The 12462-nt window shown below is 34.8% G+C and overlaps 1 protein-coding gene and 1 long non-coding RNA gene across 3 annotated transcripts in view; one reads left to right on the forward strand and one right to left on the reverse strand.

Annotated features, from left to right (window-relative positions):
- Positions 1 to 12462, forward strand: part of NKAIN2 (sodium/potassium transporting ATPase interacting 2) — a gene marked incomplete at its 3' end in the record, with an annotated part of 585648 nt that overhangs the window by 121375 nt on the left and 451811 nt on the right. The gene's annotated exons all lie outside the window — the stretch shown is intronic.
- On the reverse strand, positions 489 to 12459 carry LOC310897595. The gene is made up of 2 exons (XR_014582408.1): positions 2973 to 12459; positions 489 to 2769 (listed from the first exon to the last, which is right to left on the reverse strand). It is a non-coding gene; the product is annotated as an uncharacterized lncRNA (long non-coding RNA).

A 12462-nucleotide genomic window follows, 5' to 3' on the forward strand; every position in this document is an offset into this window, starting at 1 on the left:
AAGATGTTGGCTTCACAATGATAAATAAAAGTAGTCAATGCAATAAAATAAAAATACAAGAAAAAATCTGAAGCAGGCCACTATCTTCATTTCTTGAGTAAGAATAGGGTGCTTTTTTTGTGTGTTTTTCCTTATAAATAAATAAATCTAAATGGCTTATAAAGATCACATAAAAATAAGTACTGCTGGTATGAAATAGATGTATAGTTATTTTTAATAATTCCTCTCACTTCTTTCTCATCTGCACTTCTCCATGTAGCGCTTATAAAATATTATCTGGGAGTATGGTTACAGTGTTTGTCAGAGACCACAACTGTAGTAAGTGCTGTTGGATTGCAGTTTTACAGTGCACTAACAGTTCTGGAAATTTCTTCCACAAGTAGGAGCCATCTCTGTCCCCACTTTCAAAAATGAGCCTTTGACTCTCCATGGAGGTTGTGATGGGTATATAATATGCCTCTGAGTCCAACAAGGTTTGTTTTACTTGGGGAAGCTCTTTCTTGTTTAAGAGGTTTACCAACCTTTCTGAAATTCTCCTTTATACGCTAAACCAAATAAAACATTGGCATAAGTAGGTACGGATGAAAGAAAATGGTATCAGGAGTTTGGGACATAACAAAGCAGTACTCAGTTCCACACAGTCCCTTCCGCCCCCCCCCCCCAGTCTACCCACTACTAAAAACCCACTCACAACAGATAGAATTTAGGGCAAGTTTGGTGTTCATAATGTTCATAATTTTTGAGTATAGAAAAAACGTCTGTATTATAAATATGCACAAATTAGCATTATATTTTGTCCTCAGGTCTTAGTTGGTTGCTCATTTTCAGAAGCACTAATCCTTCCAATTTGTGTGTGAATGCCTTATACAAATGAGTTATTCCATTTGACACAACAGGATCTGGATATCTTTTTAGAACCATGTGCAGTAGTGCCTTGCTTGTTGTAGTCATGTATGTATGAGCATGTGCAGCAGTAGTGATACAGAGAGAAGGCGAAGAGCGTTGCTCCCTCCCTTAGCATTGTCGTTTTTTTTTTTTTTTTTTCCTGATTGCTACTCTGCAAACTTTCATAGGGACAAAAAGGTGAAATTAGCACAGTTGATTATTTCTGGATCCTGTGTTGAGCCCATTATAAAGCTGGAAGTAAGAAAGGAAACTTATTATTTATCACAGTAATTTAACTACTTTTTAAGTAGTTAAATTTGACTATAATATACAGCAATTTACTATAACATATGGCAGACTAATTTCTGTATAGTACATCAGATTTTTGGGGGAAAATACATTGAGAACTTGTACATCGACAGAAGCAAATTACAGAGGATTGAATCTGTTTAAGAAAGGAGTAGAAGAACATCCACTAAAGCGTTAGATAATAGGTAGGGAGAAGAAGCCAGGAGGTAGCCAGCATCCAATCAGGACATCATAGGAGCAAAATAAATAAAATAAATAAATAAAAAAAATAAAATAAATAAAATAAAACAAACTGCCATAACTCTTATTGCTTGGGAAAAACGGGACAAATGGATTTCTCACAGAGACAGGAATCATAGTAACATACACACATCTACAACGGTAATAATGATTGAATAGTTGGGTAATGGTTGAAACTATGGATAATGCATGGTTCTCTAGACTTTTTTGGACCATTTCTTCTTCCTTCTTACTATTGTATATATTATTTTTTTTTTTCCCACATTGGACATGAAAGTTGTTTAAAAGTGTCCAGAAACAGTACTGCCAGTGATTGATCCTACCTAGACTTTTGAATATGCCAGAGATTTTTGATTCATATTTATCTTTAAATTGTTTGTATTGAAATACTTGTGTTTTGTGACAGAATATGCAACATTTTCTAATGGAGCTTTTTCATAGACTGCAGGTGTCTTATTTCTCAGTGGCTTCTGTTTAGGCTGGATTGGGCTCACAGTGAATGAGCTTGGAAAAAAGACCAATTAAATCTATCAAACATCTTTGGGTTGTATTCAACTATTGGGGGAAAAAACTTTTTCAATGTATTTCAGAATTCATTTCTCTTGTTTAAGCATCAAGTTTTTGCTGCAGTTTTAATTTTGCTATTATGCAGAATTTAGCATACGTTTTTGTAAATAGTTGAAAAAATCCCTCCAAAAATTTCTTCTTTGTTCTACTTCTATTACATAGTGTGCTGCATCTGCCTTAATTCATCTGATTTTATTACTAAATTGAACGTTAAAAAAAAAGAGGTTTTATGCTGCCATCCTGATACATTAAACAGTATGACGTATTTCAATACAGAAAACTTAAGTGTTCCTGGTGTTATTCTGTTTTTTAATGTCCTCTTAAAATGTTCTGTCTGCACTTAAGAGGTTTTCTTCTGGAGCTCAATCTTAGAGCTACCTGCCAAAGATATAAAGTACATTTCCGTAGGCTCAAAGTCAGTTTCTGATAGACCATAGCCAGACCTCATTTCTTATAATTTTTTCAACTTAATTTTTCGTAATGTTTCTCCATATCATGATTTTTCTCATTAACTCCTCTCCTAATGGTACCACACCACCTGAGGTGCTTCAGCACTTCATTTCTACTTGGGCTGTGTATTCTGGTTCAATGATGCAGGCTGATTCCCATTCATCACTAGCACAGTATAATTTCTTCCTGAATAAATCCCCTACTTTTCTAATGTACCAAATTACTGAAGGCAATTTTGGCCGCCTCTTCACATTTCTTAAACTGATCAGTGGCTCTTGAAAATTCTCCTTAGTTTTCCAGAGCAGCAGACCTTGCTGCCTAGCTTTTTTATTTATTTTTTTTTTTTTTTCTACACAAGGAAACTATGCTGAAAGAGAGCAACCTAGGTGCCTAAGCAGGGGCATCAGAGGAATATGCCGTACGATATCTAAGACATCAGTGGAGGGTGGACAGGTAGGATATGTGATTAATGAGAGGCTTCTGGAGTAGCAGCTGAGTACGTGCAAGATACTTTAAAGCACAAGATGTCTTTTTTTTTTTTTTTTTTTAGTCTCCTAAATCGCTGTATAGAGTTACTGCTTAAAAAGGAAAAAGAAAAAAAAAAAAAAAGGAAAAAAAAAGTACAGTTAAAAGTATGCACTTGGTTTTTATCTGTGACTGTTAACTGTCATAGTTGCGGTGTCTTTACTAATTACACTACATAAAGTTGCCAAAATGTTTATCTGTGCAATGTCAGGTTTTCTGAAAAATCTTAAGAAATGTTTGAATAATTATGGCCAAAGTGAAGAAATTAAGGCAAGAGGTGTCTGCAAATAGCCCCTTTGTTCTAGAAAACATGAAGGGGAGGGAGAACAACTTTTAAAGTTAATGAGCACTTCTGAATATACTTTAGTCTGGCACTGGAAGAGAAATTAATATATATATATTCATGTATATTTTTTTCCAGACTGACTTATTTCTTTCTCTCTGCATTTCTTTCAGCCTGAGCAGTGACATAGCACTGAACCATTCTTACAGAATTTCATTTTCTGGTCCTTATACTTCTGGACTATTTTAATTTCCTGTTAGTACCAGAATACATACACTTTGAAAATTTCAGGTTTAATTTTATTGAAATTGAGAAAACACTCAGTTTCTTAAAAAAAAGAAAAAGGCTTTCTGAGGATCTCTCTTTCCTTACAGAAGATCCTTATCTTGAAAAGGGAGGGTGGGAGAATGAATATCCACTTGTATTAATGTTGGAAATAGAGGCTGAAGTATAATTTTCTTTCAGGGAAGCAATGAAAATGTGAAAGGATGCTTAAAAAGTGCTGATGAAGGACTCAATTATAAAGAAGCTGCAGAACTCAAAGAGCACCCAGGAAATTGCCACTTATTCATATTGTGGTGAAACACATTTGGTCCTATTGGGTAAAATGCTTCTTTTTATGAGCCAAAGACAACATTACTTCAACTATTGCATAGCCTTGACTCCCACACACAGCTGCACTGGTATATGGATTTGGGCATGCACGAATAAGCATTGATGTGGTCAAATTTCTCCTCTTTACCCAGAATAGTTAGAAGGGGTAGGGTAGAACCTGGTGTAATTCAGAAGTACAAGAAGAATAAGTATGGAAAATTCCTTGAAGAGAGCCTGATGCATGTTGTCTTGTTTCAAGGCTTTAAGAGCACTGTCTACCCTTATGTGTTGTTTCATCTGTTCTTTTCAATGGAAAGATTACACAAATATGTGAAGCATTATGCTGGTTTTAATAAGTTCTGTGTCAGTGAAGTGACATTTCTGTGTTGGAAAAAGCCCAGTAACAATGGAAAACATCCTAGTTTGAAATAAAACAGCAGTTGAAAAGATAGAGCAACTAACGATAACTCTACGTGTACCCAAGGCATAGTCTTGATGAGAGCAGAGCTCTTGCCCTTTGTTTTCATTATTGTTCCAGGCAAAGGCATCTGAAGAGATTTGGCTAGTTTAACAAATGTGACATTACCTCACATTTGTTGCATTTAGCAAATGGATAAAGACCTGTTTGTTGTGGTCTATCATTAATGACAAACACCAGCCCACAAAAAAGAAAGAAATATCTAAATTATTAACTTTCTGATCAGCAACTCAGTTGGGAATTTTGCTGGGTCATGAATGCTGTCAGGTTGTCAGGGGAACAGCAATAACTTAACCAGCTGCTTAGGTTTGAAAGATGAAACCTTTTTACATATTTTTGGTGGTTAATAGCTGAGCTGGCTTTACAAATGGTTGCTGAAATGAAAAACATAGTAATGCTTTTGATTTAATACAATTTTGACAATTTAGGTGTTAATTTAGAGTCTTGATTTTTGTTTTGAGTCATGAGAAACTTTTTTTTTTTTCATCATGTTCCTCCCTCCATTACCTTTTCCCTGCTCTATAACACTCATTAGTATCATGTTTACAGATTTCTTGATATCTTGGCAATTTGCAAGAAATTAAATATTGCTCTGAATCTTGCTGTAGATTAATTTCCCCATATATGATGAGCCAAAGTTCCAAGTGGTTCGGGTGCCACCATTTCAGCATGTTTTAAGGCTGGCTGTCCTTTGCTAACCATATAGCCTTCAGGACCTGCAATGAGTATTTGCAATGACTGAAGCCCTTTCCTTTCGTTCTGGATAATACAACAACCGCCTAGAAAGGCAAGTTGAGTCATAAGCAAGAGAAAATATGTGCTCAACTTAGAATTAAAAGAAGATTCAGTCTATGATTTGGACAGATGGATGGTCTGAAAGAGTCACTCTCTTGCCTGCATTGTCTGCAGTTAGGCTGCAATAAAATGTGAAATGGAATCTATGGCTATGAAACTCTTTCAAAATTACCTGTGACAAGCTTATTAGAATTGACTACTACTCTGTAAGGCTTGCCAGTTCTCCCAAACATTCAGCTGTCTGGAAAGCATCCTGCTGGAAGTAGGGTAAAAATAACTGTTACAAAAATCTCTTTATTCCAAGACTGTCTGTCAAAAGAAGTGGTCCATCTTCACCTGTTTCTTTCCTGATTCTCTGATCAGCAAAATTAGGCAAAGGATTTTCAATCACTGGATTAAAGGAGTAAGGGTACCTGGATACTGTAGGCAGCATCAAATTCATTTGACTTCTACTTAAACACTTAGGAAGTAAACAGTACATATCTATCACTGACTATCACATACGTTCACCAAATGTTAAAGGGTCCGTTATTCAGCTACTGATCTTTTGAAGTTTTATGCTAAATAGGAGCAATCATGAGCAATCATACTCCTGAAAGTTTACTGAGAAGACATAATTTCAGGTCTCAGAGTGGTCTAAATTCCATGGGATGTAAGAATAACATCTGATAAGGAAGCACTGGATCAAATGGCGTGCAGTAATCTTTGACCAGCAAAATATCAAAGACAAGGCTTTAAAATATTAATTGTTTCAGGATTTCTGATTAAACCATGCTACTCTTAACACAACAGTCCTGTGGTATCTGGTACCAGGTTTTCCCGAAGTTTTGTCATTATAGTAGAATGGCTGTTAAAATAATTTTACTCTTTCTTATTCTTTTATCAAATGCTGTATCAATCTGATATTCTCCATGTGGATAGATGAAAATGTGGGGGATTATGTACATAATCTTGATTTTCTACTATTTAAATGTGCAATAGAGAAAATGATATATTACTGCTTTGACTATTCTAAGTCACCACTCCCCTTTTCTCACCCTTTTACAATTTTCCCACCTTTACAGTGCTTGGAATGACATAGCTTGCCATCAGCTTAATTCAGCGGTGCTCCTAGGTCAGAATGCTGCCTTAACAGAGAACAACTCATTTCATTTAACTCAGCTAGTTGTCTAGACCCACCTTTATACATAGCAGAGAGAAACAAGCACTTTGAGAAAGCAGTTTTGTCTGTCCAACAATATAAATACCTGCCTTTGGTGCAACTCCACTGACTTCACAGAAATGCACACTTTCTTCTATTGAATATTAGTGGTCTGAACAATCAGCTCTGATATCTGAAGTGTTTATATCTAGGCAGATGAAATACACCTACATTGACAAAGACTTAAAATTACAGCTGGTATTTAGATATGGAAATAAACCATTTCTCAATCAGGCTTTCTCAGCTCATAGAGCATTTCCCTGCTGGTTAGGAGACTTGAATAAAAATAATTTTCCAGTTAGCAATCTAGTATTTTGCATGTTGGAAGTTTACTTTGGTATGTAACGTGATATGCACATCACCAGATGTGTAGTTACAACTGTTCTACTGCTTACACTACAAATATAATTGTATGTGCATTCACAAGGTAAATGCTGCTTTTTTGCCCAAACTGTTGGAATTTCCTAGGAAAAAAAAAAAAAACAACTTCATCTTCTGCTTAATTTATGAACTATTTTCCTTTTAAGTGGGCTAGCAAAATAAATTCTTCAGTGTCTCGCTTATGTTTTTGGTTCTTTTACAAGCAAACCTTTTACAAGTGTAACAATAAAAGATACTCTTCGCCCTGCAAGTTAGCAAAACAGGGAGGCAAAACTACACCACATAGTATTCAGCATCATCAAATCCATTTGTTGTCTATTTCAAAGTAGTGTTGTGTGTGGTTTATTATTATTATTATTATTTATTTTATTTTAACTTCTAATAAAAGCATTATAAAGCTTGGTTTCTGAAGGGGGAAAAAGCTTTCATTATTTTTCTCATATTCTCTCTGCCATACAGCTATGGTTCAGAAACGCAACCATTTTTCTATTCATGATTAAATTTGTCTGATGAACTATCAAAGTGCATTCAAATTATCAAAAATACCATATTCTTGCCCTAGAATATGGTATTGAGGTGAGAACACTGATCTGGCATTTCATGGATAACTGGAAAATATCGCGCTAAGAATCTACAGGTGAAATTACTCATGATTTCTGCGTATAGTTGATTATCTGTTTTTCCCTCCTACCATGTATTAAAATATTATTTCCCTGTAGGTTGCTTTTTTCCCCTCTTACCATAGTTAAGAGCTTCTATTTGTTGTTCTCTATAGAGATCACTTAAACTGGGGGGCACTCGAGCTTTCACAGCTGAGGAGTTGCTTTAATATCAAACAGTTGTAGAAAGCCACAAGAACCTTGCATACAATAGGGACTCAAAGAAGAATGCAAATATTATATTTATTAGTGAATTTTAATGCGAAGTTTTGTAGTAAATGATGATCAGATTGTCAAAGGAGATTTGATTTTTTTTAAGGTGCACTAGTGCTGGAATATAGTTCAAGCTACTTGCATACCAGCCTATAATTCTGGGGGACCTCTGTGACAAACTGTGGGTTAAAGAGAAAAGGAGCTAGATAATGTGAGATCAGCGAGGTCATCAACTTCTGATGATGTTGTTATAAAATAATTCTAAAATAACTCTAAAATAAGAGATACTTAAGCACTTGGAAATGCAGAAGGAAAGCTAGTGACATTTTCAGAACCAGCTGACTGGGTCAGAACCATTCTGTTATAGGAACTAATATTTTTTTCAAGCAGATAAATACCAATTGTATTGGGAACTTTAAAGGTATCCTGGAATTTTAATGCTATTAATGCTGTCACTTGTAAAGCGTTCAAGTATTCAAGCTCTTGTGTCAATTACTGATATGTTTGAGCATGCATCTTGGAACATCTGGGTAGTTTTAGTAGATGGGGACTAGTGTTTGCTTTCTGGTGATATTTTCTACCTCTTTTTGATAAAGCAGATTAATGTGCATTGAAGGTAGTTCATACCTTAACAAAAAGGTAACTGTTTTGTTATTTTCATGTCGTATTATTAGCTGCTCAGGAGCAGCCAGTAATAAAATTATTATTATTATTATTATTTTTAATAAAATATCTTTATATGCATTATTAGACTTGCGTGGATGATCCTTCTGGAAGACTTTTCATGTTTCGACCTGTCTAGAAAACAAAATACAAATTGAAGATTGCAGGTCTTGCAAGGTCAGCATGAAAAGTCCAAGGTGTGATTAGGGAAAGGATGCTTTGAATGATGCATGAAGATGAAGTCCTAAGGCTGAATTTTGGGTGACAAATACTTGATGTTGCACAGACAAAGAGAGATAGAAACAGAATGGAATGCTTTCTATTCCAAAATTTATTATATGATTGTTATATATAGTTTAGAGGGACTGTTGATATCTTGGTCTGTGTGTGCTTACTGCAGAAAAGGCTCCTAAGAGCTTTTCTTGTGCGTGTAAAACCACAGAAAATACTTTTATTTCTATTTCATACTGTCTGGGCAAAGTAGAGGAATAGGAGCTTTACCAGTTTTATGGGTTATAATTTCCATATTTATAGATTAAACTCAATAATTAGGTATTTATATCATCTACAGTAATTAATTTTGTCTGCCTAGTGTTGTAAAATATTCATACTTGACATGTTTAACATCTTTTTCTTATGACTAATTAGCAGAGCGACAATATTCACTTATTCCAGTTTTATGCAGGGAAGTGGCATTATGGTAAAATGGTCATTTATCATTAATATGTGTAGTTGAGGAGGCTGTTTCTTCATTTTATAATCCTTCTAAATTACATATTACGTTATATTAATAACATGTTACGTTGGTATTTTTTCAGCTCTTTTCATGCAGTTAGTAGACATCCCAGTTTGTAGTCCATATTCTACTTGATCCTTGGCATTCACTGAATGGCTGCTGGTCTTATTGGAGCTAATGTGTAGGGTCGAAGGGATCAGGATCTCTGCTATCATTTAGTTTACTATGTTCAAAGATAAATAGGTGAATAAATATCTTAGTCTGATGATTTTTAATACAAACCCCTATGGAAGTGATTTGTGCATTGCTTGATTCTATCAAGATTTGAATGACTTTAATATCTATACTAGGGTTTGTTAGCTGCTCTATCTATGCCAATTGTATGAAATTTTGGGAATTTTGGGTCTGCAGCCTTTTATTTGTTGGCTTTTTGTTACTTTTGTGTGCTCAACACCACCCCCCACCCCCCACCCCCCCCTTTTCTTATTGTCATTCTGACTTAAGTGACTTGTCTTCTGGTGCTTCCTGTGCTTCCACTTTTTTCATTTTGTCTTTAGAGCTCAGATTGCTCAGCAACCTTCATAAACTAGGAATATATCCTACGGAGTCATTTGCTTTAAAATCAAATAGACTTTCCCCCAGGCTGTGATATTCATATTTATTTTCTGCCCTCTTTGGAAAAGCTTTCGTGGCCTTCAATTTGGGCCCCTTTTCATACAGCCAACCTCTTTAGCATTTGTATGGGACAGCATGAGGATACTTGAAAGAACCTTTATAGCACCAGAGATGGTGCAATTCCTGCATAGACAGTATTCCTCCATACCTGACTCTTCCTCTATAGGTGTCTTTTCTGGAAGATTCTTATATCTGTAATTAGCTCAATAATGACAAAATAGGGGGGGAAAAAAAAAAAAAGTAACATATTTATTTTCCCATTCCATGCAAAATGGAAATTTAAAAAATACTTTTTAGAGCCATATTTCATGGCCACACATTTTAAATAGCAAGGTACTGGCCTCTGTGTTTTCTCTTTTCAGCTGAAATGTAGGATTGGTTCATGATAGTGGTTGATAGTAGTGAGATATGGACTCATGGGAAATATACTGTGGTGCTAACAGTTTATTGCAAGCTTGTCGGAAAGATTAAATAATACTGGCAATGAAATTCGTTCTTTGGGCTGTGTCTGTTTGAACACTTATGAAATGAATCAATTTCTACTTTTTCTTATCATACATGTTTGCCCTTGTCTGAACAATCGCTGCAAACACAGGCACAAGAGCTTAATTCTTTCCTGACAGAAAACAGGGATGGTAACCTAGTAACCTTTGTCTCATTCAGAAGCTTAAAAATGAGGCTAAGTGGTTCTTTCATGGTGGTGATGATTACAGTGTTTCAGCTTATTCTTTTTAAATTACATTTAACTCACTTAAAAAAAAAAAAAAAAAAAAAAAAAACAGAATTGATATAATGCAGTTCTTAAAAAGACTAAACCAAGATCAAGGTTACAACAACTAAATCCTTTCCCGTACACCCCGCCCGCCCCCCCCCCCCCCCAAAGTTATGTATAACAGTATGTAAAATTAATATTAGTATTGTCATGAAAATAGAGTGTGTGCCTGTATTTTTTTTTCCTCTCCATCTCATTGCAAATGCAGTAGATGATAAAATCCAACTAGTAAGTAACCTGATTTCTGTGGATATCTGGATACAGTGGGAGAACATGAAATATTTTTGCTACTTCCTCAGTTATTTAATCCTTTCACTTGTACAAGTAATTCTTGGCTTTCTTGGAACTCTTTTGCAGAGCTGTGAGTCTTAAACAGATATCATTCAAGTCAACAGGATGACTTTAATGGATTACAATCATTCTTCAGTATCACATTTTGGAAGCAGCACATCTGGCTTTTATTGCTAACAAAATTTTCCACACAAGGACCTAAACTACAACTTCTTGCTGTTCCTTGACTACCAAAAATTGTTCTTCCTTAACAATGGACTCCTATAGTGGAGCAATGCTTTTAAGATACATAATTAGAGAAAAAAAATAATAATATTGCTTTTCCTTAAAAACAGATATTTTCTCAGGAAAGAGATTAAAATCTTCAATCACCTACACTGAACTATTACATTATTTGTTGAGCCATGTTGGTAGAATTGCTGAGAGACATAAAGGGAGCATGAAAACAGAAGAAAATTATCTGAAAACTCAGGTTTATTTTCTGTGTTTTTCTGAGTTGTTTTTGTTTCACTTTGCCCATTGGTTTTTAGGTATCAGAATTTATTTTTAGAGGTTAGATTTTTTTTTCTTATTTATGATATATTAAAACTAAATGAACATCATCTGGTGGTGAAGTAAAAGTTGGAAGTAGAAGGATTAATCTGGTAAGGTATAGCAACTCATTATTTTTCCTTTGGAGTTGGTTCCTGTTTTATTTATGAGTGAAGTTGTGCAAGTAAAGATCATGAGTTAATTGCCAACAGATAAACAGGAGCATCATTTCATAAACTGAAGAAAATCGTGGTTACTTTACGGCACATTCTGACCACTCATGCATTGTCAGTCTTACTTAGAAAGGCTGAAAAATTTTTTCACCCTCCCCCTACATTTCACTCCCCCTTAATACATTTTTTATGTTAGAAATGTTACTTTTCTTACTTTAGTGGAAAACACTGTAAGATTAATAGAGTTTCACTGTTTCATTACAGTATAATTCTAAAAGCGATTAGAGAATTCTAAGGAAACTTTATAGCACGATCAAAATAATAATTCTAATTTATATGCATGCTTATAAACTTGCTGGGAAAAGTCTCTACGCATAGGTAAATAACTTGCTTTTGTAGGCTTGAATGAGTAATAGAAGCTGCTGTGAGAGCGAATAAACTTAAACAAAGACATTCACTAATGCATTGAAGATGGGGAGCGAAAGTAATTCATCTACTGTAGGTCATAAAGAGGATAACCATATGTAGAGAGCAGTAAGAATGTTAAAACCGGTAACCTGGTGTTACTTGTGAGGCAGGTAGTGTCATAAAACCTAGCAGAGCATAAGTGCACGGACACTAGAAATATTCAGTTTAAAGCAGTGTGGCATTTCATTTATGTAGAGTACAAACCTTTAAGAATCCATTTGCCCTTTTCTACTGCTAAAGCAAGACTGAAATCTTGATGAAACAATATTTTGGCTTAAAAATATTAAAAATAAAAAATAAAATTCCAAAGCAGAACAATGATAATGTGAATGGAGTTAGTGGTTTAACTGTAGTTCTACAAGATAAAGGCTCAAATTTATCTTCTATTTATTATACAAGGCTAGCAATTTTTCCAGTAACTAGATTTTACTGATCTTATCCTCATTTTTGTTTGTTTGACAGCCCAGTAAATAGTAAGTGAAAATAGCTGATAGTTACAAGGATGTCTGTGTCCTAGAAAAAAAGATACAAACATTAACATTGTGCGTTTTAATTTTTTTTTTTTTTTTAATC

This window comes from Anser anser (genome assembly GCF_964211835.1).
Source record: "Anser anser genome assembly, chromosome: 3".
Lineage (NCBI taxonomy): Eukaryota > Metazoa > Chordata > Aves > Anseriformes > Anatidae > Anser > Anser anser.